A 6,038-nucleotide genomic window follows, 5' to 3' on the forward strand; every position below is an offset into this window, starting at 1 on the left:
AATGATAAATGTCACAAGTTTTAAGCTAGCAATGTAATGTTGAGAAATTAAGATGTTGCATTCTTTAGTATTCGAGTATTTTTAAGTATGTACAGTACAGTAGCAAATTATTATTTTAGTTTCTGCATAGTTTATTTTCCTTAAAGTGCGAGTATCAAGTAAAACGAGGGAAGCTCCTAGCAGTAGTTACCAGTTAATTTTTTTTAAATTTAATAATCATTGTCATTATTGACGCTCGAAAAATATCGAGCACTTTATAAATAAGTAAATCACTACACAAAAAATGTAACAATACAAATAATACGGTGCTAAAATAAAAGTTCGACATCACAGATTGTATAACTGTACACTTTTAAAAATAAGGATGCGAACGTGGATCTACATAACAATGGCATAGGGGAACCATGTTTGGCTCTTAAAAGGAACATCCACATGGAAATTTCAGACGGAACCTTTTAGATCCACATCAGGCCTCCACAAATTTATGTCAGTTTTGTTAATATATCTGATCCTACTTTTAAAAGTAGTAGTACTGCCTATAGTAACACACAACTACTACATTTTAAAGATTTCTGTTTTGCCCACATAGGCCTATTAGGGACCTTTTCAAAGCCCAAAGAACAATTACATATGCAAATCTTTCTCAGAATTAAACAGTTGTCAAGTGATCGTCCAACAATGAACCACACAACCTAGTAAAGTGCCATTAAAGAACCATTATATTTAATACTAGCTGTCCCCCGCGGCTCTGCCCACGTAGCAGTGAAACAGGACAAACTTTAAAAATAATAAAGAAACAGGTATCGCTGGCTAAGCGGAGGCAAGGTAACATGATAAGAAGTAGACTGGCTTGAACGGAGGCTGGCGCGTGAGTAAGGAGGCTCCCGCCCGGCTCCCTACTCCTGAAGTCACGCTTCCATTTCCCCTCGGACCTCAGCTTTTGTCTGGAATTAGCGCAAATAAATCGATCCTGCCAAGCGAACTATGATACTTAGCGCGATGAGAGAAGTCGCAAAATCAACAGGAATGTTCAAGCAAATTATAGAATAAAACCTGATCTAAATCCCTTAACTTGTTCTCTCGTGAAAAGCGTACAGATAGACATTGGATTATACAGTATATATTATATATTATATAGAGGTATGTTTAAAACCATTTTCATTAAAATAATACACCTAAAGGACTTCTACACAACAGTATAATATAGTACTCACAATATTTACCTAAATTACACCTGCTGTTTCCTATCTTCACCACCCTGTACAGGTAAATGCCCATTTTGTTTAACCTAATAACATATGTACAGTACGCCTACTAACACTCTTATTTGTTTATGAATGAACCATAGCATAATGACAGATTTACTAATACAAACAACCAAATCATTTGCATTTATGCTTGCATCCATCCAGTTTTAGCCTAGTTAGTACAGTTCAAGGGTGGAAGGATGGAGCCTATTCCAGCAGCATCAGACACAAGGCAGGAACAAAACCTGCACAGGACACCAGTGCATAACAGCAGAAACACAGAGAAGGTGGCAAAAAATCGTCTTATAACACTTTAACATCTTGAACTGTAAGGCTTACAAGGTTTTTCAGTAACACTTTAGTTTAGGTACTGCAAAAATACATGTATTACTCATTTACTCTTATGTAACAAGTCCTTAACTAAGGGTTCTGTTAGGTTCTTATTTATGCTTATAAAGCACTTCAGTGGGCTTTTGATATTCTGGTAAAATTACTTATGAATATGAAGGATTCACAAATCTTGTACTGAAGTATGCAATATCCAGAGACACTAAGGTAAGCCACTTCTGACCATTCCAAAGTGACGTTATTTCAGGTGGCCATCTAGCACAGCCCAATAAGCACTTTATTGATGCTTTGTAACTGTTATTAAAACCAAAAGAAGCTGTTGTAAAGGTCTTGTTACTAAAGAGTACATATTTTTCAATTTTGGTTACAAGGTGAATTACCTGTTCCGAAGTGTGGGTGGTATGGCTACTGGCACACATATTATTAATTCAAAAACAGTATAACTCCATTAAAACCAAAGTAACATACAACAGAAGGAAAACATTAATGCTTAACAGAAGCATGATTAAATGTGTAGACCAAAATATATATCTGCACATTTTAAATACTTCAAAAATAGAACTAAAAATAAAGCCTCTTAATTTAAACAAAGGTAAGAAAATATAATGGCATAGAATATCCCACTCCTGTTCAGTAGCACCATGTATTGAAAGACCAAGGAGAGGCATAAACTCCCAATCTGAGGTGACAATGAGAGTGTACTCTTGCAATTTAACAGAGCTCCTTCTCTTCAGTAGAATCAAAAATTCATTGTACTCCTTGAGAAATATTCTGCACTTGATATGTTGTCTGACGGATGGAGAATACCAGCCTTATTGATAATGTGTACATCTGAGTCTTAATTTTTAATGTGACTGTTTGAAGATTTCACAGATAATGTTTTGTGTTGGTATTTTATTTACTGCTATGATGGTGACAACACCATTTTGTAGGTGTCTTTTCAATGGTGTTAACATTTAGTGCATGAAGGCTGGCATTTTATATTCCTGGTGCTGCTATCTAGTGGTGTGGTCACTATAATGCTATGTGGTTACTAAGCACATAATGCACTTGCCCAGTAACCCAGTAATCCGCAGAGATCATGTTATACAGTATAAGATAAATTAAAATGTTTCAAACAAAGGATACAATTTATCATTAAAATTAGGTTAGGTTCTGGGTTATGATTTTGACTTTTAAATCAATGTCTAGTTGCCCTGTGCTAGGAACAAAGGGGTAAAGGTTATTTCAGGGCTGAAAATGAAAGAAGGTAAAACACATAACATTTCAGGAATTTTTAAAGTTGTTGAAGTTATCTCTTCACAAACATGGTATTTTGTCACATAAAATTGTGTTTTCGATAAATTTGAAAAATACATAGCCAGTCCTGGCGTCTTATAATTGAAACTATGGTTAACGGGGTGCCACCAGAAAATAAAAGTCTAAACCTTTACACCATTGAAGCAGCAAATTTTTCAATATGTGAAAACGTGCTTTCCTTGTTTGTGAAATCAAAAGAGATCTGGAAATAATTGTTTTATCGCATATTCTTGGTATTATTTTTCTTGAGTAAGGATACATTTTCTATTTGCTTGTGTGACAGAGATGGCCTTCCTGGGAGGAGATCTTACATAAATAAGTAAATCAACACAATACACCCAGTATATGGCATAAAGCAGTTTATTATGATTGTGTTTTTAGAGGAAACCATGTTCTGGGGTAGTGAAAGGTTGTTGCAGAGAATCACAAGCACTGATATAGTGAGCACAGATGGTGTTCTTTTAAAATGGCTGAATCTCATAATATTGGTGTTTGTTTGTTTGAAAATGACATGTATAAGCTATTTTACAATGTGTGCATAATCTCAGGATGCGGATCAATACTCAACAACTCTCGGGTTAAATAATGGATGAATCTGGTATGTTTTTAGGCTTTTGGTTTCCAAGCATACCACATCACATAGCTTTTCATTATAAAACACCAGGGCTGGCTATACTGTAAAAAATAACGTGTTAAGAGTACTTAAAAAAAATAAGACAACAAATTACAAGCAATATTTTTGAGTAGATTTAATATACTGCACTACTGAGTAAACTTAATTTATTAATTTACTCAAATGTACCTAAAATAAATGGGTTTGATTAAATATAAGTAGTGGCAAAAATGGTTTATTTTACTCCGATTTTCATTTGAATTACAGTACTCAAAAAAATGAGTAATAATGCAACGCTGGACAGTAATGACTGTATAACAAATACATGCTAAAATTCCATATATCTTTATTTATTTGAACATACACAGATGATCACAACAACGGAGTTATATTTTCAAAGGAAAATTAAATCAAATGTCTGAGGATAATTTTTACTGAATTACTGACATTCAAATGTCAATGAAAATTTTCTTTTCTTTTTTTAAACTTTCTTCAAAAAGTATATCTCAATCAAATAATGTCCCAGGAATGAGTGCTAAACGGGAAGGAAACGTAGAGAGTGAAATCCAGAGGCAGATGGCGCTCTTCAAACACGTCCTGCATTTACGCCAACATATCCGCTTAAATGAATGGCCGCCTTTTCCACTACTTCTCAGTATGCAATAGTGAAAATCCTGAAATAAAATAGGACATAGGAAATCAAACATCGCTAAATAAATCACAGTATTAAAAATTAACCAGAAAATACATTACCTATGTAGAACACTAATTAAATAAGAGGTCAAATAATACCGTGACAGTTAGGCAAACGTCTTTTTATGTTGTTTACAGGTCATAGTTTAGGACAAACGCCATAGCATTCTCAAACTTATCTCAAAGTGTCATTTTCTTTTTCAGTGTAAAATAAAAGTTTTAAACGATAAAAAAAATATGAACATACGTAACTATCCGAGAAATGTGCTTGCTTTTTAAGGCAAACCAACAAGGTAGGTTATTAGAAAGACGCTACCTTGCCCGCTATGTTTCCCACATGAAGGGAAAGGTTTCGTGAAAACAACAAATGCTTATGTCTGTAACTATACAAAATGACATACTAGTTATTCATTACGGAATTAATATGCTTTATACTTACACATTCGTAGTAAAATGGCTCTTATTATGGATAAGCATTACAGCTGAATGCGTTGTTGTGTCGATGTGAGAGGAAGTGCCGTGTCATTAAATTTAACTTAACTTAAACGTGTTCAATTCACAGTATAGTTTTTTTACTTAGAATAAGTTATAAAAAATGTTTACATTTTAAGAAAAATAATAAGTTAACATTATTCTTAATTTTGTTATTGAATTAGAATTAAATAATCAATAAAAAGGGTAAAACCCGTTTATATTAATTAAAGTAATGATTATTTTGCATATAGTTATCTATTTTTTATTATTTTTCACACATGCAAGATTTATTTTTTACAGTGTAAGTATTTTTTTTTAATTTATAGAAAACACTTAACTTTTGAAGACAATTTTGAGTGACAAATGTATACAGTATATACCATGTTTGTGAAGAAATAACTTCAATCTGAAAATATGCTAAACTCATCCTAAAGGTACTAGGGGGGTCTGCCCCCTGCTCGCCAACCCCTGAGCGGGTGTTACGCGCTAGCCACTTCGCAGATCTGCCGCTCGTGTATAGGGAAGCGGATGTACAATTTAAACAGATTGTTATTTTCATGGGAATTGTTACAGATGCATAATAGAACTAACTATTTTACATTACAGCGAGGAATTAACCAAGGTAAAAAATAGTAAAACATAATAAATTGAAAGAAAATTATGTTTCATGTTTCGTTAGAGGAATTCGTTGCGTTATATATTTTCATTCTGTTTGGCTTTGAAATTAACACGCAAATACTTTTTAAACTTACACTTTTACTGTAAAACTTCAGCAAAAACTATTTTTTGAATTAACTCTTCTTTAATATCGCATTGAATTTTTATTCCATGTTTGGACTTACATTGTGACAATGCAACGTATAACTGCCCTTGAGTGAATATTGTTTCTTTCTCTCTAATAAATAAACCCAACTTTTTCAAATGTTTGTTCCTGTGATTTGTTAATTGTCATAGCAAAAGCTATTGTAACGGGAAACTGTTAACGTTTTAATATGAATGTCATATCAAGATCTCCTTTGGTGTCTGATGTTATCCACAGAAGATGAACTACATTACTTTTCTTGTCACCTGTTAAAATTTTACATGTCATTGGCGTGTAACCGATCAACAATTTTTGCGTTAATTCATTTGACTCCATCGTTACTCGGTGCTAGGATTGCCCGTGTACTCATTTCTTCTGTTGATAGCCCTTCGGGATGAATTCTTCAATAAAATTTGGACATAATAAGTCTTTTTTTTTGGGAAGTTAAAGTGAGGAAAACGTAAAAATTTATAAGAGGTGAGAGCGCAACAACTGTGTCTGACAAAAGCATTCACAGGAATGAAAGGTGAGAGGACCGTGGGTGTGGGCTGTTAACCGTAAA

This window comes from Erpetoichthys calabaricus, chromosome 16, assembly GCF_900747795.2.
Source record: "Erpetoichthys calabaricus chromosome 16, fErpCal1.3, whole genome shotgun sequence".
Taxonomy (NCBI): domain Eukaryota; kingdom Metazoa; phylum Chordata; class Cladistia; order Polypteriformes; family Polypteridae; genus Erpetoichthys; species Erpetoichthys calabaricus.